This window comes from Taeniopygia guttata, chromosome 3, assembly GCF_048771995.1.
Source record: "Taeniopygia guttata chromosome 3, bTaeGut7.mat, whole genome shotgun sequence".
In the NCBI taxonomy this organism is placed as follows: Eukaryota; Metazoa; Chordata; class Aves; order Passeriformes; family Estrildidae; genus Taeniopygia; species Taeniopygia guttata.
This window is the reverse complement of record NC_133027.1, coordinates 59,166,257-59,192,010: the sequence shown is the minus strand read 5'-3', so window position 1 is coordinate 59,192,010 and position 25,754 is coordinate 59,166,257. Positions and strand designations below refer to the sequence as shown.

The following is a 25,754-nucleotide window of genomic DNA, read 5'->3' as shown; positions in this document are numbered from 1 at the left end:
TGAGCCCAAAAACACCATTCAAGTCCATTACCTCAAAATTGATGAGGCCAATAAAATGAGCAGTGGAATTCTGTATAATATTGTATAATTGCAAAACAAAATCTCAATGACCTTATTTGTGAAGACACAACCAGTTTATCTCCACTTGAAGAACACAGAAGGCAAAACTATAGGCAGTTACACTGAAGTTACCCAACAAGTTTCAAGGAACAAAATATAAAGAAGATTTTAGTTTTCTGTTGGTTTGGATTTCAAACCAAGTGATTTGACAAAATTTCCAAAATTAATATCTGACCAATTTTGGTTTTATGGTGTTTATGTTTAGCTGCCACAGATGATACAAAGATTGAATTAACAGTTATGATAATCCCCAAGGCATCTTGGCAGATCTAACCCATAATCACTGTGCTATCGAAAGCCATAAGAATCGTCAATGAAAACTACTTAGAACTGAACAGATACATAATTAGTAACTCTATATGGATTTGCAATTGGACTCTTTATAAAACAAAATATCTAAAACATAAACGCATCATTGCAGCCTGTTTCATTGCAGATTAATCTCCTTGAAATATTCAATTTTTTAAGTAATCAAAATCAAGAAAAATGTTATTTTTAGCTCTTGAAGGACTTTGTATAAAACTATTATTTTTATTTGATCATTAATAAAAATATAGAAAAATCCCGCCAAAAATATTTTTTCAAAATCAAATACTTTTTCCACTTTAGAAAACTAAGCAAGTTTTACCATTTAGATTTTCGAACATACTTGAACAAAAAGATTCTGTTCTTTTGTCTGCAGTAAGCAATTGTAACAACAGAAATTATTTTAAAAAGTAAAATTAAATATTAAATATAGGTCAGTGAAATTATAAATAAAATTACTTTTGGTATGCAATATAGAAACAGGCTTTTTACAGACAAAAAAATTATGCAAATATACAAAATGCTATCCATAAAAAAATATACCTTGTAGATCTAGCAAATATTTCAGTATCACATAATTATTTTAAAGTATTTTCCTCCAAACTTGTCTTCTTTCTCAGAATAGTTTGCAAGAATCAACTGAATGCTGCCAGACTGAATTTCTTCTGGCTTCTTGGCATGTGGGGTTTTTTCCGTGAAATTCATAAAAAGGAGTATTTCACCCTTGCTCATATCTATCTTCAAGAAAGCATCACATAAATTTGCTTCCCATTTATCTATCTTCTTCCAAAAAGGAAGAAAAATAAAAGTGAAAGTATTCTAAAAAATAAATTGTCATATTTTTTAAATGTGTCTTCTTCAGGAAAAAAAAAAAAAAAAAAAAAAGCTGTCTAAATTCCAATTACACTATTTAGCCAGAAATGGAAATAGACATTGGAGTCACTGAGTGTAATCCTTGCTACCAAACCCACATCACCTGCAGCCAGCTCCCTGAGCCTGTTATAAACAGCGACATGTCCTAGCCTACCCTTCTGATAGGAGGCTGAACCCATCTACTCTTTCAGCTCCAGTCTGAATTTATTCACAGTCACCTGTTTGGATTTATTTTGGCAATTGCTTTCAGGATGAGTGTTCTAAATCTCATCAAGATAAATAGTCCTTAAGCAAAATCATCATCTACAGCATTATGGCAGAAAGAGATTTAAAATAATCTTTCCAAATCGCAAGTCAAGCTATTGGTTTTTGCCATTTTTATTTAAAATTATATCCATATGTTAATGTGAAAGGTATTACTTGAACTATCTACACCTTTCATGTACATTTTATGTTGCATTTTCTATATATAAAAAAGTTTAAATTTTGTTTTCTCTACCTTCATACTTCTATTCCTACCCAGTGATCTCATGTTCCCTTGTACCTACCACTCGCCAGATCCCTAGAGTACAACTCTGCATACAGTGTATGGGACTGGGGCATTATGTTTTTCATCAGCCTCCAAGGGCTCCTGTGAGATCTTCTTCTTCCTCCCCTCCCTCCACAATCCCTGGCATAGCCTGTGCAATCTACATCCCCTCCTCAGCTTCTGGGGATGCCACAGCAAGATTCAAGTAGAGTAGTAAGATGGGTGTAAGAACTCAGTCTGCGTTGGCTTTTTTATAGTAGTATAGCTTATAGTAGTATAGTTTTGCCTTCTGTATTCTTCAAGTGCAGATAAACTGGTTGTGTCTTCACAAATAAGGTCATTGAGATTTTGTTTTGCAATTATACAGTATTATACAGTCTGTGTTGGCTCCCTTTACTTTCTACTTACACTCTTCCCACAGTACTCCCATTGATTTTACTCTTTTTTCATTCTCTTTTCATCAATGTCTCCTCAGTGCCTCAGGAGACAGCAGACAAAAGATATGGGATGCTGCCTGGAGTACCTTGGAGTAGCTGCTCTCAGTGTGCTGTCCCTTGCTGGGCAGTGACATTTCAGGCAGGGTGTGTTGGGCAGTGCCAGCAAGACAAACATGGACACCATGCCAAATGAATGATTAATGACTCAGCTAAGGAGCAAAATTAAGTGGTCTAAACTATGAGAGTGACAGTCTAAGATTAAAGTCTACACACAACTTCTGATCTCTCCCCAGAGTAGTAGTGCTGTCTACAGCTCCAAATGACAGAGGGGAGCTCTGAGATGATGGGACCACTGTGGCTCAGAAGGACCTCAGAGTCTCTGTCATGCAGCACAACCCCCTGCTCAAGCATGGTCACCCCCAGCAGGTTAGTCAGGATCACGGCAGGGTTCACTTGGGAGTATCTTCAAGCACAGACTCCACAACCTCCCTAGAAAATCTGCAGATAGGCAACACTGGGTTAGAACTTGGTTTATAATCTAATGGACATTTTACTTTAAATCATTATAAGCAGTCTTCAGTCCTGCACATGCTTCACTTTATTACCAAAACCAGCAACACAAACCTTTAAACAAAAGTTCTGTAAGATTGGCTCCAAAATTTCATCTAGTTTGCACAATGAGTATGGCTTTTTCTAATTGCTTTCAGTTTCTGAGTCAGATATTTACAGAGAGATGCTCTTCTGACACTGCAATGATTCAACCAACACAGAATTTGGTACTTTTTTATTCCAGTGCCTATGATGATGAGAACTGAACTGAAAACCTAACATGCTCTTCCTACTTCAGTGGAAGAAAGTGTAACCATTATGTGAAATTTCTCTGTTCCAAATTAATTTGGGGAAGGGGGAAAGAGAAGAAAGTCTTCCAACAGTCCCTAATTTATTACCTGGTTGTTAGGATATAGATCAGAAACACAAAGAAAATAAAGCAAAGTTCAGTAATAGCCTTTGCACCTCCAAGTGATGCGATAGTAAATCCATACTATAGGCCCTGAAGGGAAATAGAAATATTCCAGCTTATTTCATTACACCTTTTTCCAAACACTCATTCTCCAACTTTTGTCTGGTAACAAGGCATATTCACTTAGGGACCCAAGTTTAAAATAAGCTTAGCAATACTTAAACGCTAACTCCAAAACTTAAAAATAAACTCCAAATAAAGCATGTGTAATTTGAAGAAAGGAAAATGAAAGAAAACCAAATTAAATCAAAACAAAAGCCAAAATCCCAAAACCAGAAAATAAGTAAAACATAATATCCAACCATGGGGGGGGGGGGGGGGGGAATGATTTTTGGAAAACCATATTTATTCAATTAAAAAAAAAATGCAGTTAGAGAAAACCATTAGTCGGTAATTACCAAGTAAATTCTACCAAGTTCAGAGCCTGTGCTGAAAAATAGAAGGATCAGACTCTTACTTTGTACCAGGAAGCTCCCCGATGATAAATCTCACTGAATACGTGGTTTCAATATCATGACTATAAGTATCGCTCAGCATCAGCTGACATCAAAATACAGTATTTCACTTCATTCATACCAGAAAAACAATACACTGCCTTGGATGTGACTGCCCTCTAATTCAAATAAGTCCTTTCCCCATTATGTCTCAGCTAATTGGTAAAGGCACTAATGTGATTTCAGATTATTTTATTGTCTTTCTACCTAAGTGAAGGATTTTGACTGAGGGGCTGGAGGACGGGACAGGGGGGTCACATTGTTTTTTCGCAACTGCAGCACAGGATTTATGGCACTGTCTATAGCACACACTAAACAAAGTACTACTACACCTGAAATATTCACCTTAAAACATACTTTAGGCAACTTTTGCTGTGCCTGTAGCTTGTTTTCTGTTGTTCTCAGCAACACTGCAGGACACAGGAAAAAAAAGGAACATAGTAAGAATAGTAACGTCTGAAAGAGTAAAAACTAAATCCAAACCAAAACACCCAACTTCTAAGCATTTCAATAGGTATAACTGGGTGTGCCCAGTGAAGGTTCGGGGTAAAAGCAGCATTTAAAATGGAGTGTGAGGGACAGAAACTGCAAAAACCAAGAGTTTTTTTCTGACTTACATTGCTCCCAGCAGGCTGTTGCCATTCCCTCTGCGGGGCTCTCACTGGCCACGGGGATCACATGACACTGGGAACCAAAATAGAAAAGTCTCGGGAGCAAGGAAGCTGAACCAAAAACACGTTTTCAAGAAAAGACCTATCATGTGCATGATAACACACCCTTAGAAGCAGGAGGTGGTAAATTTAGATGAGAGCCTAGGCTTTGCTGAAAAATGTGTAACGCCTTGACCTTTGCAATCCGGCATCAGCTCCCCTTACGATACGTGGGAAATGTTCATAAATCTCAGCCTGTCTGTACATAACTAAACCTGCTCGCTGCTGTAGTAAATCACCGGACCTTAAAAGAAAAGAAGATCTATCAAATTTTAAATTTAATCTATGGAAGCTTTAAAACAGCCTCCCACCTTCAGAACCATTTTCATCTTAAGGCTAAGGTTTCCAGTACTTTGTAGAGAGGAAGCAATTTTTTTAAAAGGAAATGCTCTTAAGATAATTAGGTGAGCTGTAAACACATTCAAAGATTGTTTTCAATTCTTTCATAACTAAAAAATATGATTGCAGACCTATATGTTTGTAAAATATCACTGTGAATCTATAAATTTAACCATAAAAATATAAACAAAAATGCTAAGAATCCAAGTCAAAAGCTAAACAAATGAGTTACTGACCATATGCAAGCTCCATCCAACCAAAAAATATCCTCTGATTTTAAGACTGCTGTTTAGCTATCCCTGTAAAAAGATTAACTCTTCCTGTTTTGTAGATCTTGTAAAAAATAAACTCCAGCAAAATACTATTCTTGGGATTACAGGAAATACAATTAGCTTCTGTAACAGCTAACTTTTTCATCATTTCCTAGTCATTCAAAATTTGATTGTTACAATTTTTATTCCATATATTGCCAAGACTTCCTTGTTCCCAGTGAATATCAGGACAGTCGTAGAAAAAGACTTTACTGAAAAATGCAAACAACAGTAGAGAATCTGTGAGCAAGGAAAGGGAAATATGGTGCATACCTTAAAAGGACAAGGACAGGAAACAATTTCATGTTCTAACCTTTAAATGCAATCACCCTCACCTTGCAGTCATAAGGCAAAAATATTGAAAATCCCACTCTTTCAATGCAACTGGCCCACAAGACCTTCTGAATAAACAGAGGATAGAGAATGCAATTCAAAATCCTACCTAGCAGACTCCCAACTCTGATTGAAAATAATATGAACATGAGTTAAGAAACCAAACTGTTCCCCTTTCATTAGGAAAAATAATGAAATATAAATAAATGAAAGGAAACCCTCCCACACAAAAAACTTCTTAAGAAAATCTCAGATTAAATTTCCCAGAAAGAAGTATACATATGTATCAAAACATATACAATATTACAGAATACCTTCAATCAAGACAGATAATTTGGTATTAAAAGAAAGCAAGATCTGCTTTATTCTGCAGCATACCCCCACACAATTTTTCACAAAGTGAAGTCCACATAAACATGGTAGCAGAAAAAGGCTTCTTGTATCTTCCCTGTTCTTGTTAACAAGTGTGAAAGGAAACATGGAAGCTTGCCATTGATCATGGCAAGAGACAAACCAGGGCACTGATATAAGTACACAAAATACACAAAACAGTATATTTTGTCATAGCTCTTAAAATTACTACAGAAAATGGCCTTCAGCTACCTCTTGTTTATTGATCTCAGAAATCTGTATGAAAAATCATCCCTTGGATCAATTTTAAATGCAACAGTGGCCTGCTTTACCATATTTCAGACACAGCCTATCTAAGTGGCAATATTTTTCTCAGGGTATTTTCACTGTACATCCAAAACATAGTACAAATCATCTCAGGAACCCCTTTGTGCTCAAACATAAAATTTATTTCATTTGCTTTGTCTTATAGTCTTCTTGGTTTCATTTATCAATTGGGAACTATGAAAGCTGCAAAACACACAGAGGGTGGGTGGGGGCTATGCTACAGTATTCCATGATAGATAAATCAGTGGGCTGGAAATGTAATCATATGGCAGAAAAAAACTAAAGGCAAAGACAGTGACATAAATGGCTAGAGGAATGCCATTAGGGAAAGAAATGCACCCGTGTGGGATAAAAGCACAGGGAGGAGGAAGTACGCCATCTAAAAGGCAGAGTATGAAGCCTTGGATAAAAACAGAAGAGTGTCAATATATCCTGGAGCTTAATACAGAGTAAGGAAGACTTGAAACAGAGTAGAATATCTCTTTATGCAGCTGGCATCGGTGTTATTCTACATGCCTTCTTCCCCCAGTTTTCTTAACACTTAACATATAGAATCATAAAATCATTTACATTGGAAAATATCTTTACAATAACCAAGTGCAGCTGTTAACTGAGCACCACCAAGTTCACCACTAAACCAAGTCCCTAAGTGCTACATCTACGTGTTTTTAAGTACACCAGGAATGGGGACTAAACCCTTGCCAACTCTTTTGGTGAAGAAATTGATCCTGATATCCAACCCGAACATCCCTTGGTACAACTGGAGGCCATTCCCTCTCATCCTGCAGTTTGTTACATGGGAGAACAGACTCCCTGCCACCTGGTTACAACTCCTTTCAGGCAGTTGTAGGAGGTCCCTCTTCAGTGTCTCTTTCTCCAGATGAAACACTCCCAACTCCATCAGGCACAAGATACGTACTCCAGACCCTTCACCAGCTCATTGTCCTTCTCTGGACTCACTCCAGCACCTCCATGTCTTTCTTGTAGTGAGGGGCCCAGAGCTTGGCATCCTTAACAGCGCCAAGTACGAGGGGACAATCACTGTCCTGGTCCTGCTGGCCAGGATACTTTTGGCCTTTCTGACACCTGGGCACAGCTGGCTCATGTTCAGCTGCTGTTGACCAGCACTCCCAAGTCCTTTTCTGCCAGGCAGTTTCCACTGCACCCGAGCTGCAGCACTGCAGGGGGTTGTTGTGACCTAAGTGCAGGATGTGCCACTTGGTAGTGAGCTGCTTAAATAGGCATGCACTGAATGAGCAATTTGACAAATACTGCATTTCAATATTCCACTTATTTTTTAAAATACTGGCCAGTATATATCTATCAGGTTATAAAGTTTCTGCTGAAAGCATATTTGTTGATCTGCACTGGTGTACATTATGATTGCCTAAAAAAGTCAATTCATTGATAGCTAAAGAACACTATTTAGAGTAGTGTGCAGAACAGTTTTATCAATTTATATTGCTAGAAACCTATATCTCTATTTTACCTTCTTGGCAGGTAGCTTAATTCCTAAACCAGAAGAAACCAAGTCAATATTTTCAAGCTGTGGGCTCACTTACATCTCAGAGTAGGACTAGATTAAACCAGTTTTCTGAGATAGTCTCTTTGTATATTAATAGCATACTTACAAGAGGAATAGCAGGGCCAGCAAGTTACTTCACATCCATGGATAAACTCAGTATTTAGACCCCTTTTTATTCGCTTAGACCCCTTTTTATTACTGCTTCTGCTGAAGACTTTTTTCTCCCTAGCAGATAAAACTAATACATCCTCAAAATAGTTTTGTTCAACACCCCCCAAAAATTTAATTTGGACTGTTATAATTGAGTTTCCATGTGTTCTAAAGGGACAGCTTGCCATAACGTTGGTGGGAATTTTTAGTATTAATAAACAGAAATAGACTAATCATATGTTCATCCTTCCTTATACCCTCAGTTTAGAGCAAAAATTTATATTTTAGTCTTAACATGCAAATGGAAATAATTACTTTAATTCCTCTTGTGTATAACTGTAATCCACAGCCATTTGAACAAGAGTAGCAATCCCAGTGCTACAATTGGTCCTTAAGAGCCTAAAGATAATCCTTTGTGACAGTCACCCCAATTTACTGAAATTCACCACACACACTTCGCAAATTTACAAGTGTGTGGTGACACACCTGATCGAAACACTAACATACTTACTTTGCTCACAAACCATTCTCCTAGCAAACTTCATCCTGACACAAGATATTTAAACTCCGTTAGTGACCTTCTATGATTGAAGATTCCAAGTAGTGATTTAAAAAGATCATATTCCCAGCAACCAGGAAAAAATAGTTTCTAGTGTGTTCTAATGTAATAATAAAACATAACCCTCCTACCCCAGTGATTACTGCTTCTGCTGAAGACTTCTTTCTCCCAAGCAGATAAAACATTTCTATTTCCCTAGCAGAAATGTAAACACTTAAAGACTAATTTTATGATTTAAGAGGAGAATGGAAATAAGAGATATTTCTTAATCTGTTTACATACATAATGAAACTTCACATATAGAAGACAATCGCCAGTTTTATCCAGTCCCTATTTCTGCTAAGGGAAATTAAAAAAAAAAGGAGAAATGTCAAGTTACACAGCATTATCCACTGCCTGCTGTGTCAGACATCAGTATGTCACAAATACTATTCTACAACAACTATTCTACCACATTGTTCGAAAACTAGAGATATACATTTCTTTCTGACTTTTTTTTTTTTTTAAGAATGCTACCAGGCTCTTTTTCAATTTAAACAAAGTAAAAATATGTATATGCAATGTTTGAAATAAAATTATCTTTGGGTTATTTTGATGCAATACAATTTGACCAAATATTTTGCCATAGCAACTTACATAAATTCAATATAATTAATTGGAAAGGAACTTTTTTCCTGTCACTTAATATTAGTAATTAATTTAGAGTATATACAATTGGAATTTAGCCTTTAATGCAGGACTAAAAATGTAATTTCAGAAAAATATTGTCAGAAGTGTATGCACCAAACAACTACATGTCTAAGCACCTGGTCAGGGTCAAGAGCTTCGCATCCTTTATGGAAAACTTGGAACAGATTTATTCAAAACAGATATCCTTGTGATAAACTTCAGTTCTTGCTTGATCATCAGTAATCAAATATATTACTTAGGTCTCATATTTCCCATATGCCATTCAAAAGCATCCTCATTGCCATCACTATCACCATCTGTTCAAGAAAGGTCAGGATTTATATGAACATGTTAAGTCTTAGAAACATAATATTAGAAATGGTTTTAAACAAATTAGTTTCAAAAGGTTAAACAAATTAATTTCCTTACTATGGCTGTTGAGCATTGAGAGAGAAAAAGTACATTCAAGCCAGTAGGGAGCTTCCTTTTTCCTCCCAATGCTCTGTAACAGCTTCAAGAGTACCCAGAAGATCTTTATGCACATTTTCTTTTGCCCAACCCCAAGATCCTTAGTGCCTAATGGAAAATCAGACATATGTATTTCTGCAGAGGTATCTGAAGAAGGTGAATCTGCTTGATTTACATTGCCTGGGTTCCACTTCTGAAGTGTCCAGTGAGAGAGTATTCCTTTTTCCTTAAAGTGTCAAAACTTTAATTCAAGGCAGTTTTAGTTCAAATCTCTTCCTGACACTAAGCTGATGTCCCAGGAAAGAAAGTCCTATTTGACTTATCAAATCTAGAAATCATCTTACCATTAATGGACAAGTCCCCAAGGCTTACCCAATTAGTCACTAGGCACTTAGTCATTATTTTGGTACTTCAGAATCTCACTACACATTCAGGCACAGATTAAGTAGATCTCATTTTCATACAGTTATAAACATAAAATCCATGGAAGGGACACAGGAAAGAAAGCTTTTGCAAAGCTGAACAAGCAAAATCTTACTATGGAAATATGTGTTACAGAACAAAATTAGGGGTTCATTAATATTTAAAGAATATATTATTTAACAGGGAATTTCTCTGTTTCTAGAAATCATAAAAAAAAAATAGAGAATGTATTGATTAAAAACCTGCATACCATGGCAGGAAAAGAGAATAGTTTAAAATCATAGATAATGATCCAACTTCATTGACTTGCCTGCTATCTTTGTGTATGTCCGTCTTTCTAATATTAGGAACTGTCTGAAGTAATGAAACTCAAACCTGCACTCTTGAGCTCCTGTCAAAAACAGATGCTGTTATGAATGACAGACTAGTAATATATTGAGATTTCAGCTTGTTCAATACCTCCAAGTTAATATGGGACTATTTATTATGACTAAAGTACATAGATTTTTTTTATTATAACAAAACATTATGAACAACTATGTTTTTCCTCTAATTTTTGAACAAGAAAGAAGAAAGAAAGAAAATAAAATCATCTGTTCCTAACTATCAATAGAGGAAAGTATAGCCTAAAAGATGAAATATTTGTAAATGGATAAGAAAATTATAAAAAAGGTTATAAAAAATGAAATTTTAAAAATCTCAGCTAGAGTAGGCATCGGAATATTGAAGTTAAACAATAAGAATAGTAACCCACACAAGTCACCAACTGCTTAAGGGAAAACAAAAACACAAGTATTTTTCAGCTGAAACTCAATGATCACATTTCATTATCTGCCCTTTAAATTAGTAGCACATTTTAATCACAGATTTGCTCCAATTTTATAGCTACTTGTTGAAAAAAGGCTTAGTGAAGTCAAAGGAAAACAGATCTGTACAATTATTTGCTATTATGATTTGGTGTGGGATGGAGGTGAACAAAGAAAGAGGAAAGATCAAGAAAATGCAAAAGGTATGAACTACACATTTACTAGGAGGAATTTAGAGAAAAGAAGAAGTAACATCTCTCTTCTGTCCTCACTTTTTCAACTTTTCACTTAAATGTGAGCACCACATGGAAATGCTGAAATGCTAGAGTACAAGAAGAGGTTATCAATAGCTTATGAAAAATATTTTATTTGACAGAAAGGAAGTGGCTACAAAAAATATTTGAAAAGGAAAAGCATTTACTATCAAATATCATTAAAGAAATTTCAAAACAAAAGCTGATTTTCTAATAAAATATCAAAATTTTTAATCATTAATATAAAAATCCAGAAAGTTAATGATGTTTCAAAATGCTTTTTTCATTATAAAATTTTAACTGGAAAAAAAATTGATGAGACGGGAATTAATTTTATGAATACATATTCAGATTGACAGTGGGCTTTTTTGACATGAATTTCCTCTCTCTCTAAATGTACTAGCCAGCTAACTCTAGGGACAATGTGAATGTAAATCAGGCATAGAATTAAAGCATTTAATACATGCACACTATTCCAAGAACAATGTTAACCTGGAACAATGTGCAGCAAGATGATCCTTGCTGAAACTGCCAATGTTGAAGATCTAGAAAATAAACTCAAATTACTCCAGAAATGCAGCAGCACATAGTAGGAAAGCTCAATTGACTCACATAATATTGTAAGAGGAAACTGTCAGTAGTCATTAATGTCAACAGTTAGGTCAAAAGGAATTTTTAATACTGTTGCCCCTATTTAACTTAGCCTTAATATGATCAATATTTAGAGGGCAGAATCTGTTTAAAATGAACAATAACTTGAGGTTCCAAAATATTATGATGAAGATAAATACACAAAACAGTACCATTTCAAGCACATAGCATAACCACCAGTGCCTAGCAGGAAAAATATTGGATGCAAATATTTTGATTGTCATGGAATTACGATTTTAAGATTTAATTTACCTGGTTATGGGTTGTATGGGAGCTCACAAACTCTTACTTCTTTCCCAGCATTACTGGTAGTGCTGCCAGCTCTTCTGGCCTTAGACCCAGGTGCAGCAGGCAGAGAAACCAGCAGGATGGACACCTCACCCCCCGGGCACTTTCTCTTTTCCTGGGGAAGCTGAGTTCCATAGCAACCTGTGCCTCCTTCCGTTGACATGAGGCATGTACTGCCTCTTCCACTTCAGATCCACATCCTTTTCCAGACCTATTACTTTTATGTCACAGAAGTCAGGTGTTAAAGGAGAAGAGAGGGCCTGTAGACAGGGAACAGTAAGAGGATTCATGGAAAAAAAAAATGATGTTGTGCCTGAGTTTTCAACAGAGGAACAGAGAAACCTAAGAAAGGAAAGCTCACTGTTCTGCTTCCAAAACTTTGTTTGTATTCACTGAATAGGAATTTTACCAGCTGACAAATTTCTCCAGCTCCTCTCTACTTGCTTATGTCCTCTTCAAAAGGAGGGGTTGAGCTGTGACACACACTTGCATCCATGTGTGCAGTACACAAGTTAATCTGTGACTTGCCAAGCAAAGCAACCACCACCTTACCCCTGAACACAGAGACTCCTGTGACTTCTGTGAGGAAAAATAGGGAATAAATTCTATCACCCAGAAACACAGCTGTCACTCCTAAGTAGGATGAGGAAACAAATGCACATAGGTAGCCAGGAGCCAGCAAACGTTCACATTTGTGAATGTTCAGACAGCACAGCTCTGCTAGTTTAATCTGCACCACATCTGTTTGCCAGCTCAGGCAACCAAAAAAACCTCTCAGTCTTGGCCTGCATCTTCCACGGGCCCAGTACCCAATGCCTTAAATATGAAACAGTACCTGAAACCTTCAGGACACCTTCAGGTGAGAAAAACTGAAAGTGCAAGAGTTCAGGTTTCTCTGTTGACATTTCAAGGTTTCAGACCAAGCTCATAAAAGTATTCTCTTGGTGCTTGAGTCAAACCCTGTTTGTAATGATTAGATTTGGAGAGTATCTTGGCAGTGAAATGTGCCATGAGATGCTTCTGTCACATCTTTTCTCTCGATAGACTGAAGCTACCAAAGTAATTAAATTAATTTTCCTCTTTGAAGACTGGGCAAAATTAATTACCAATTAACTGAGCCTTACACACCCACACCTTAATGGATGTTTCTCAAGAAAGTGGCTTTCCAATTGGATGCCAGGGATGTGCCATTGCACAACCCTCACCCACAAGTCCCCTGTGGAAACAGTGCTGGAGAGGAAACCCTGTGCTCCATATTCAGGGCAATCCGGGCCATGCTGGGTCAGTAGCAAGTTTCCAGCACCAGCTACAAGCAGGTGTCTTGGAGGAGCACATAGGTGGCCACTGCAATTCCCCCTACCCTTACCCATCTCCAGCTACTTCCATCTGTGGAGGTGGCTTCCTGAGCCAGATGCAGCTTCCAAAACCAGAATTCATGTATGTTTCTGGGAAAGGTTATTCAAGTCACGGGAACCCGAGTATTCCCCTCTTAGCTCCAGCTGAAGATGCTGCATTTTCAGTAAACACACTCTTGAGAAAGATCTGCAAAAAGCCTAAATTGAACAGAGAAACCAAAAATATTAATAAAACAAGGATCTTCTGTCCTGTTCTAAATCCTCCTTTGCAGAATACTTTGGCAGAATCTATCAGAAAATTCTTCCTAAAAAGCACTCTATATTTAAATACATATTTAAAACATTTTTATTATAAATGAAGGAAAAAACCTGTCACACCTCTGTTTATAAAACAGGATATAAGAAAATTACTGCTTTTAGTTTTTAACATAACTTTTTTCTAAAAAAAGAAGGATAAAACATATTACCAGCTTCTTGTTTTCAGATTCCCTAAAAATATCAAAGAACAATTATTTTGATACTTCAAACAAATAAAAAGGAACACACTGACAAATTTACAAGGATATGCAAACTGATTTCTAAATTTGTGAGACTGGCGTTCTTTAACTGGCATGAAGAAATGAATGCTGCTTTAACACACAAGCCAAGAACATTCCTTGAATCTTATACCCTAAGTAGTCGGTGCTGATGGAAAATGAAAAAACACTTGTTCTTTATTTGGAGTTCTTTGAAATAAAGGTGAATTTGAGGTGGGTGAAAATTTATTAAGCTTATTAAATACTTATAAGTTAATTCACAGTGCATGGACATAATAGCCACCTTGCTCAGAATTTGTTATGCATTTCTATCCAGGCTACTGAGGGATAAACTGATCCAAGGAAGTCCAACTCAGGCAAACTTACTCAAGCAACAGCACCACTGACTTACTCTTACAGGACTCTGTCAGAGAAAATGAATCCTTTAATGGTACTTCACTTAAGCCATAAAGCTGCCCTTTCACATAAAGCTTCCTGAGATTCAGTTACCTGCTTTTCACCACTAACCCTGCACAAAATTGCCTGAAGGCTTCTCAGAAACACGGGCAAGTGAGCTCTGCAAGGTGGTTAAGAGCGCAGCCAGAAGTTCAGCAAAAGAAAGAGAGAGGAAAAGAAAGGATAAAGCAAAAAGACAGGTTGATGTAGAGCCCTAACTAGCCAGCCTTGCTGCTCCTTGGCTGCCAAAAAAGTCAGGTGAGCCTGATCAGCACCAGCTGCAAGATCTTCCTCCAGCAATAGCCTTGGCCCAGTCAGGTATTCCCTTCCACCAACGGGTGGCTGTGGCAGCTGTAGCAGCCACTCTGCCTTCGAATGGCTCTGGTACTGGCAAAACAAGCAATAGGATTCACTTGCAGGTTTGCACTGAAATCTGTGGCAAAATTCTAGCTCTAAGGCAGGAAAGGCATAAAACTCAAGCTTCCAGGAAGTATCAGGAGAGGGAAAAAAAAAAAAAAAGATAAAATGGAACTGTTAAACGAACGCTTGTGTGACCTTACCTGTTAGAGCTCAGGCAGGCTGCAGTTACTGGGCCATAATCTCAGAGGTTCTGACTTATTTATCTAGACAAACTGTTACTTCACATATCAGTAAGCTTCCTAATCCTGTGATCTAACTCAATACAAAATTCAGAAATATTGTCTTTGCAATCCTTATTAGTGTAGTAGTTATAGGCTCTTTCTCCAATACTACCATATTTCTATGTCAATACTGCCATATTTCTTTGTCAGAGGGGCCAAAGAAGACCAAGATGTGTGCACCTCAGCAAGCACTGTTAGGTGATGTAATTCTGTCCCTATGCTCTGTTTCCATTTCCTTCAAGCATGTTTGTTATCTTAAAACAAAATCCTCAGTCTTCCATGTTTCCAATCTTTGGACGTTTGTCCCCCACAATTGTCATTCCACATGACTGCCAATCCTATATATCCCAAAGTTCTCTCTTGTTTCAGAAAAGTTATGACCTAGGGTTACTGGTGGGTTTAGTTTGGGGGATGTTTTACCTTTGGAAAAAACTGTATAACTGATCAGTGCATTTGTGAAGAATAGATGCTTATCTTTAAGAGAAGAGAAACATAATCTAATCATATGACTTTGCCCTTTTTTTAATTAACAAAGTTCCCATTTTGTGTAAATCACAATAAAAGCCTGAGGTAACTGACCACAAGGCATACTCTGACACTTGCAGAAGTCTTATCTTCCTTCCAGTTCCTCCACATCCACATCTCATGTTCATGTCCAGTTCTGAGCTCCTCACTTCCAGAAAGATGTGGAGCTGCTGGAGCAAGTCCAGAGAAGGGCATTGGAGCTGGTGAAAGGTGTGGAACACCAGTCTAATGAGAAGCAGCTGTGAGAGCTGGGATTGTTGAACCTGGAGAAAAGGAGCCTCGGGTGAGGCCCCTACAATTACTTGAAAGGAGATTGTAACCAGGTACATGATCAGTCTGTTCTGCCAAGCAACAAGTGACAGGACACGAGGAAATGACCTCAAGTTGCATCAGGGGAGTTTTAAATTGGATATTAGTAAAAATTTCTTCGCTAAAGAAGCATTGGAACAGGCTGCCCAGGGAAGTGGTGAGTCACTATCCCTGGAGATATTTTAAAAATACATAGATCTGGCCCTTAGGGATGTGGTTTAGCAGTGGACTACAGAGTGCTGTGTTAATGACTGGACTCAAAGGTCTTTTCCAACTTAAATTATTTTATGATCCTACCCTCATGGCAAGGCAGATAGTCCAGACCTCTTGAAACTCTGATGCCCAAACCCAGAAGTTTTGTCTTCTAATTCCTGGACTGTGCAGACAGTGATTCTGCACTTGCTTGCTGTCACATTTGGGCTAACATCCCAGAGGCTGGACATTTCAAGACAGATCGCAAAGCACAGTAGTAGAGAACTTCTCTGGATTTCACTGGGAGCAAGGAATTACTCATGCATGGGTGTGCAGCCCTCAGTGGGGAGAAAAGACAAAATATGAGATGATTGAAAATTTACTATGTGTGCAGTACCATCTAATAAAAGAGCCTGAATAAACTTGGAGATTAATTTAAATTTACTTAATTATTTTTTATTAATTTCAATTTTACTTAAAGGGCTTAATTTTAATTAGTGATTCAGCATTTAACTGCATACAGCAAAGATGTCCAAACTAAAGCTGAAAACAAGACCTGAGCAACAGGATTAGCGTTTTCTCCCATGTCAAAAAAAAAATAGTAAGGACTGTAATAGTAAGTAACAAGAACAAGGAAGAGGAAAAGGAAGAGGAATGAAAGCAATGAAAAGAATTCTGTTTACTTTAAGCTAATGGCCAAACATCTGTGAGAAATGCAACAGGATTTTAAACTAAGTGGAAAGGGGAATGATCTGAAATAGAAAAAAATTGGTCCTTGTCCTGAGCTCCTCCCTTTCCTTCCACTCCTCCCAGGAGCACTAGAAAATGGTAACAAAGAGGAAAGAATTCATTGCTTGAAGAGGGAAGTGCAGAGAACTGCAAAAAAAGTTAATATCTCGGGGGAAAGCTTATGGATTATTGCCAGATTTAAGAAAATTTACTTTTGCTTGCTTTCCAAATGTAATCACAGATGATAAAATTGATAATTAGGAAGAAAAGAACAGCCTAGAGGAAAAGTAGCATGCAATGCTTGCGTAACTGATAACGACAAAGAATTTCCAAATCCATTATTAATTGAGGATAACGTGAAACAGCACCTCTTAGAGATAAAGACTTGATAGATTATACCCTAGGGCACTATTTGAGGCAGCCAAAGCAATCTTTGGTTTGTTAATCTAGCAGCAGAGCAGTTCCAAAAGACACTTGGCACTTCTTGGCACTTCTCATAAAATTTCCACAGTGATTCGGGCACTTTGCAATTATCTGATCACACCTGTTAATCAGAGGTGGGGAAGTAAAAATCTCAGAGGACAACGTTTGCAGAGGATTTAAAGGTTGGTCATTAAACATATCTGGATCACTTTTCAGATGTTATTACTGGAGGCCAGTGCAAAGTATCTAGGAATGTAGGTCAATTGTGGTTGAAGACGGCTTTATCTCATCAAATTGTGACAAAAGATGTTCAAGCCACCCTGCATGATTTCTGTCACCAGCCATATTTGAGCACCTGGTTTTAAAGAGTCCAGTATCCTGGACAAGCTTGCTCTCCAGCTCACCCATCTGAACAACATGGATTTCCTATGTGTGCTTCTGGCCTTTTAGCTACAGCCCCTGGGATAATGACCCCTACCAGCAAGGCAGATAAAACTGCAGAAACCAGGCACATCGATCCATCCTAAGGCTCGCACTGGATCTCAGCTTCCCCAAAAGCACAGGACCACTTTTATTCCACAACACTACAGATGCTTTCGTTCTCTGGCTCTGCAATTAGACAGAAAAGCCGGCAGGAGAGCAGGACGTAAGTGGAATCTTGCATCTGTACGTAAGTGCAGACAATGAATCCCATAGCAAATGCTGAGCATTATCTTGTAGAGGAGAGCTGCCAATCTTTTAAAAAATCTATTCGTATTTAGGCAGATACTGGAAGAAAGGAGAAAAGTAAATGGCATTTTTTCAAAAAAAGAATAGAAAAAAAATGCAAGAGGGTATTTCTGGTAATCTTCCTGTAAATTTATCTTCATTGTTAAACAAGAAATGGAACAAATGCTAAAAAATTATTTACTGACTAGCAATAGGTTTATGTGCATCAAAGTGCATTAAATTATAGAATAAAAATCTTGCCAGAAATCCATGGCTCTTTCAAAAAAAAAAAAAATTATCAAACTAGTGAAAGAAGTGAATAACCATGTGACAGTAAGAAGAGCACTAGATTTCTTATAAAATCATAGCTTAAAAATTAATTCCAGCTGGCCTGGATAGCAACGTTGCCAATTTCAGTGAAGTTATCTATAGTTACATTGCTGTGACCACTTAACACTTGCAAAAAACAGAGAATTTGATAATAATATAATAAGGTAAATTTTAAGACATGTCTAGCTTAATATCCACAAGACAGAAGAGACAACATGCTTGTTTATTTATTGCATTAATGCCCTCCAATGCTATTAAAGAAAAAAATCTTTAAGCCCTGTGTCAATGGATCTAAATAAATGGAACACTGCATAATGATGTTCCTCCTTGGACCCCATGAGCCGTGCACTAACCTCTTGACATACTAACCTCTTGCTGGAAAAAGTCTGTTTAATTCTCCAGTCACCTTCCATTTGTCTTTATTTTATAGATAATTCAGGCCAGCTTGTCCATGGTTACCACTGACTCACCATGAACTCTGTCAATGTTCCCAGTAGTAAACAATAGGGGAGGAAAAGAAAAAAGGAAAAGAAGCAAAAACCAGGACAGGATCCCATACTACATCTAGAGGGGACAGTGTGTGCCTGACAGCACTGGGTGCACCCTGCATAGGGTGCCCTGGCACATGGAGGGATGGGAGAGGGAGGGGCCAGCCACTGAGGTATAAGGGGAATACCTTTTGGAGAGTGCATCTTTTGGACCAGCTGAAAATCCATGCTACTGTGACCCCTTTCAGGAATTAGCTAGCCGAATAATTCCTAAATCAAGAGGAGGACAGTAAAGAGATGCTTTTACTGCGTGGTCTGAGCTGCCTTCTCTACAGCTCCAGCACTGCTCTGCTGATGAGCTGTGAGGTTTTGATGGGAATGATTTGATATTTTGAAATGTGTAGCAACAAACTGAAAATATGCTATGCGGACTTCTACAACGGGGCAATATTCTCTTAAAGGCTTTGGGACATAGAAGCATTATAATTTGGGGGAACCATTTTTGTCATGAAGATATTGACATGGAAAATTCCCCACTGGAAGACGTAATTAAAAAAAAAAAACTTTAAAATACTCAAACTTATGGAAAATATGCCATCTGAAGTAGCTTTTCATCTGTTTGCTTATTATTCTGTTCACAAAAGTACTACATTACTCCTTAACCAAAAAATTCTGGGAGGATTAAAAATCAGGGAGGATTAAAACACAACTTGCACTGAAGTCTGAAGAGAAACTTTTCTATTACTAGTATCTTGAGTTCTAAATTAGAAAGCTTCCACAACCTCCATATAATGATGATCAATCTTCCTCTTATCTGATTGCCAAAGAATAGCCATCCTGAGCTCTGTCTTTTGTCCTGAATTTAAAAATAAACTCTTTTCCACAAATTCTGTCCAAACATTCTACCTTGTGCTGCATGGCAAGCCCAATCTGTTAGTCCCTTATGCTAGACAGAAAAGAAGGCTGCTCATCTGAATGATTTACTGCCCTCTCTGAGTTTTCACTGATACAAAAATTACTTTGTCTGTATTTTTTCAAAGAATGTTTGTGTGCAACTCCTCCATGCCCATGAACGAGCTTAAGGAGTGCAGACAAATGCTTTAAAGTGCTATCTGTTTTCCAAGGTCTGAAACACAGATGTCTCTTTTTGGTAATGCTGCGTGCCATTGACCTTACTGCAGATTTGATGTCTTCCATTGGCGCAGCCAGACATGATTTGTTAGGTAAAGGGGTTGGATTTTGTGAGGGTTTTTTTAGAAGCTTGTTTCAACTTCCAGCCTTCATTTAGATTTTATCTTAATGTTGTTTTACTCTTCAACGATTTATACACAAAAGTATAGCCACTTGTCAGATTATAAAGGATCTTAACTAGCAAAAAGGAAATATTAAAATAATATCTCTTTCAGTTTTCAGTCTTTCAAAATTTTTTTACTTAATCAGCATCTTTCATTTTCCTGCCCTTCTTCCCTCCTTCCCTTCCTTTGTCACTGTATCCATATTTTGCAAAGAAAATTTGAAAGAACAGATTAGAACTTACCTGTACGGTATGTATATCACAGCTACACCTAATTCTGAAATGCCATCCTTCGTTTGAATAAAGCTTGCACAGAATAGAATGGTTAGGTTTTATCCTCTTCAGTTTCTCCTGATTTTTAGTGTATACTTTCTGTAACTTCTTGAATCACAATTAATGAAGGTGAGTCCATTTTCTTTCCTGTTCTGCTAAATCATAATGGTATTTTATATATTTAATTTCATTCTATGCCACTCATAAATTTCTCAAGCACATTGCTCCATGAATACCTTTTTAAAGAAATAATGTTCAGAGGTATGGAGATAGTATTTCTCCTCTCAGGGGAAAAAATGTAACTTTCAAACTCTGGTGAAAAGGCAAAACTCTTAGGAAACTGCCTTGGTTTCTGGTAGCATGACAGCATTGGAACTGGTCCATTGGTGCAGACAGGTGCACAGACAAGGCAATTTCTTCTAGTGTCACATCTTCAGAGCTGAACAGAAGCAGATGCTCAGGGAACAAGTACCTATGATATTTCTGAGTAATTTATTGTGCTCCAGCTATTCTTGCTCAGAATGTTTTGTGGAATGGATCTGGTTTGTCCATTTACTGACCCTGATTTATCCATTTACTAACCAGGTACATAATATTTTTGGCAAACTTATTCGCATATCCTTGAACATATATAAATTAGCCCTAACACACTTTAACATTTACTTGCTGCATGACTTTTGCATTAAGAACAAACCCATCTTCTGCTTGTTTTGAACCTGACTTCTATTATCTTTCATGTACTGAAAGAAATTATAAACTGTTAACATCATGCATAACTTTGAAGATTTCTATCAAACACCTCCTAATTCATCTCTTTTTAGTGTGATGAGTCTAAACCTTTTAAATTGTTTCCCATTTAATCTCTGTATATGAACAAAACTCAGAAATCTGTGACCTAAGAGACACTGCTAGCAAAACTCCTCCTTGCAATTGCATAATTTGTTTTTAACAAAAATGCTGTTAAAAAAAAAGATTATTCATTTAATACTCAGACCCATGTGTTCTTCTGTTTGGGGCAGATATTCATTTCTTTGTTTTGTATTAATTTAACATCATAGAAAGATTATAGAATCTAATCAAAAGCATCACATATATCCACAGAACCTATTGATTGCTATATCGGTCACTGATTGGTCCTCAGATGAAAAATTAATTTTATCCATTCCCAAGGAAAAAAAATAAACAAACTAGAATCCACAGAACTGTAACAGCATTAGAGGATTTAAGCAGAAAAGGTGATGAAAAGATAAAAAAAAAGACTGCTAATTGGGTTTCTTTTCTTTGGAGTCTGGGAGCAGATATGACAGTGATCTTACAATAAGTAATAGAGCTCTATAAAAGGCTGGTAATCAACAGTTTACAGTGTCCACCATGAGAAAAAAAATGCAAAATACTAAGGCTGGATATTACAAAGAGTTCTCTAACAGTCAGAGAAGAGAAATTCCAAAATAGTCTAAAGAGTTCTGGAATCTGTTCCTCTGAGGGCTTTTAATATCTTCTGGGGTGGCATGCTTGATCCTTTCCCAGTCTATGAAGATAAAAAAATGGTCTTCTAAAATCCCTGTCAGCTCTGCACTTCTGTGGTTCCTTATTGATGTAATGTAACATGTGGCTTTAATGGGACACAGCTGCCTAAAAGCATTTTATGAGTTCTGATAGCTAGCCAAAGGAACAATATATGGACCTACAAATAGCAGGAATTGGACACAAGAGCTATTGTTTGTAGTCATATGGTTTCATTTGTATATTACTTGGTTGGAAAAAGTTGAATCTTGCCTATTCACTTCTTGCTGACTCTGTCTATCTAAGGCATGCAAAGTGGGGAAATAGCAGAACCAAAGCTCTTATTCTGAATTCAAAACTTCCAAATTGCTAAGTTCAGCTAGGGGCTATCAGCACAGAGGAAACAGAACTTGTTCTTGGGAGCAGGCATAATCACAATTTTGTTCCAACTAAAATATATTTTTCCATTGTTGTCTCTCCCTTCTTACCATTACAATGACCTAATGGGAATTCAAGCTTGAGCTCATTCTCCAAAATTACTACCATCCACTTTATAAATTATAAGATCACACACCTTCCACCTGCTTGTGGCAGAATTTGCTCTGATTTTGGGAGGTGAAGTATGTGGGCCCTCTGTTGCATCTGATGAAAGTAAGGCTCATCATTAAAGGCTTCTCATGGCAGCTCTGCCCTGGTGAGCGTGAAGACTGACTCTTGACAACTGTTACAGAAAGACATCACACTGCTGAACTTTATCTTGACAATGTAACTTTATTCCTGATATGCACATCTCATTTCAGCATCACTAAGAACTAGAGAAAAGGGATGGGTCCTAAACCACAAATTAAACACTTTCCATTGAGCAGACAACCAGAGACCATTCCTAACAGGTGCCTAATTTAGGTGCTCACCTTCTCTGTGCGCAGACAGCTTCTAGTAAAGAATATTGGAATACATGAGGGGTTTGTTCTGTCATGGGAGCTCATTTACTCATTAAGCTAGCAAAATCTTCAAATAGAAACAAATTTACAAAAGGTTAGATACACAAAACATTTAGTTCTTCCAAGCAGATTCAAAAGTAAAATAAAGCTATATGCACACCTGCCAATATTGTGATGGGGAGAAAAAGCACCATATTTTAATGCACATAATTTTAATTAAATACTGATCATGTGGTGAAAAAATACTCATCAGAGTTCATGACAGTAATTCAAATTCATGTGGAAGCTATACACAGCCTTTACACAGCTTCAGATAGTGCCTAGAGGGGCAGTTTAGTGACCCCTGTATTCAGTCTTGGATCCTGATCCAGTATCATCCACTCTGCATGAAATATTGCAATATTTTTGGATTGTCTTGTGGAGAAAACCAAGTAATTTCCTCCAAGAATTAGAAGAACATTAGAAGAACAGAGTTGCAAACTTGCATTCAAAGTAAAGAAACATCAAAACTTAACCTAGTTGTCGTTACTGTTTCTATTTGTAGATTTCCATTGCAACTTCGCTGCATAACACTTTAATATAGGTTTCATTTTCCTCTTCATTCCAAAAGAATAGCTTAGGTTTAAAAATTATTTCTTTCATAAAATGTTCTAAAATATTTCGTACTGTTTAGCTCAGGGAGACCTTGGGCCAGCTAGTGTAATATATTTATTAAAATCCTTTGCTATTAAAATAATTGTGACATGAACTTTCACAGTCTGTACAATCCCCCTATTTTGTACATGTGTTAGGCAAAGGGAAACATTTTCCAGATGCAAATAAGCAAGGACAAAATTAAGGTTGCATGGGATATTTTATCTCTGGAATCTACTCATTCTGAGTTTTTGGCACTGCAGAATTGTAAAAGCACCTAGAATAGGTGTAGTGTACAGTTGTTTTGGTCTGAAAAACAAAGACAACAAAGTAGCATTCTTTCAGTTACGTACATTGTTCTGATCCCTTGATTCATGTGAATGACTAGAACCACAAAACATCTTCTGTCCCTTTTCGTATTTTCTCCTTTCTTAGGCTGTTGCTTTCTCACAAATGAGTCTTCCCATTTTGTCTTTTGGAGCTGATTTTAGTGTTCACTGCTTAGCCTTCTGATTGAAGTTCAGCTTCTCATAGACACTGTAGTGTCTATGAGAAGAGAACTCTTTTTTTTTTCACTATTCCAGTCCCTCCTGCAGGAAACACCTGTTTTGGCTATATGGCCCACCAGCCCCATTTCTTCTGTTCAAGGCTGGGTGAAATAACCTCTGTCAATGCCTCAACTCCCTTCTTCATTTGTTGCCCTAATCTCTTTGTCCAGCTGATCCAGACCACTAAATCCTGGTTGGTTTTACCCAGCAGAGTAACCCAAACGCTGTTTTCACTCCAGTCCCTGTATTCTGTGGTCTTCTACAGCCAGATCCCTTGTCCTAGTATCTTGTTTTGGTTCCTGGACCAAGGTCTCCTCTGTTATTATTTTAAATTTTATAATTTTGTACCATGATTTTATAAAGCATTGGCAATTAGGAGAAAGAGCCCCTAATCTTTGTAATGATGTCAGGGGCCAGCGTAGCTAGCAACAGTTTGCGAACTTCGGTTACAGGAGACATCTGCTCAGCCTGAACTGTCCCAGCCTGGGCACACACAGATAAACTATAGGGAATAAGGCTGAAAACATCCAGCAAGCATGAGCATATTGGAATTACGTGTTCTTTAAGCAGCTTACAGCTTTGCCAGATTTGGTCTGATTTCACGGAGATAAAAGCTGTCCTTTAGCCAATAGCCACTTCTCTTCCAAGTGTCAAGTCTCCACTCAGAAAACACAGATGCACTCAGGCAAGAAATGAGAGCCAAATAGGCTCAAACATTGAAAATACCTTTGACAGCCCACACAATATATGTGAAAAAATCCATTAAGGTCCACATTTGCTACATTAATACAAAGCCTACACTGACTTTCCTCACACTAATGAGATCATGAAATCATGACCTGCAGATCAAAGATCACACAACTACATTTAGAGTCCCATAGAGAGGAGATTATCTTCACTGTGTAAAACAATTTCTCTAGCCTCATTAAAAGAAACCCTCATCCTGGGGAAACTTTTTGATTAATTTCCACATGAAGCACTTCAGCACGCCAGTACAAGAAGTCAGATTTCAACTCAGACAGTTATAGTTTGGCTTCATTTTAATCATATGAAAACAAAGTCTGTAATGGGAAGTGTCAGACAACTTTAACAGGTGGGGCTGATACAGCCACCTTATCAGAGGGAAGCACACGACACATGCAGAGAGATCAGCCATAAAATAACCTCCTTCCCGTTATTGCCCTGCAGGTCCAATAGCTCTCACACTTCAAGCCACTTGGATTTTGGCAGCCCAGTGACTAACAGCCAGAAGCACAATAACAAGCTGATGATAAAACGTGGACCTCTCAAAACAACTCATAACGGCTTTTCCGGCTTGTAATTTTCAATGGGTGAAATTAACAGGAGGTGTACACTTGCTGCTACACTATATGTTCTAAGTTATCAGTACTTTCTGGAAATTTCTCCAAATGTACACCTGTAGCTAATAGTTTCTGATATAGTCAATAACCCACTGAATACAGGCAAGAGTTGTTATGCATTACCAAGGGTAAGGTTATCTCACAGGTACCTCCCCAGTCCAGTGCACAATGTAAAACACTGCTTTGGTGCCAATGGATATTTCTGCATTTCTGCAACATGGAACTTCACAGGGAGCCGTACACTCTGTATTTTACTTGGAGTACAGTAGATAAGCTGTCATTTCTGCTTTGGGAAAAGAGCATCCCACATCTTACTGATTATTGCTCCAAAAGCCAATTCTCCCAAAAGCAGGCTGAGACAGAGTCCTGCTCTCATAGTCTAGAACACACAAATGCACAACAGGTATGACATAGGAAAACCTACATTGACTTACTGCACATGTAAATAGAGACATGCAATTAAGTCACAACTGATATAAATCAAAACAGAAACAAAAAAAAAAAAAATTACCTACTTTGACAGATTCATACCTGCAGTCTTCTCATTCTAAAGCAAAAAGCCAGGAGGGAGAATATTCAAATTTCC

General features: G+C 37.5%; 1 protein-coding gene across 1 annotated transcript in view; it reads right to left on the bottom strand.

The window, feature by feature from the left end:
• The window catches only part of ESR1 (estrogen receptor 1), a 176,348-nt gene extending 150,594 nt beyond the window's left edge, over positions 1 to 25,754 (bottom strand). The window contains 1 exon segment of the mRNA NM_001076701.1: positions 25,700 to 25,754. The gene's annotated coding sequence lies outside the window, so the exon portion shown is untranslated.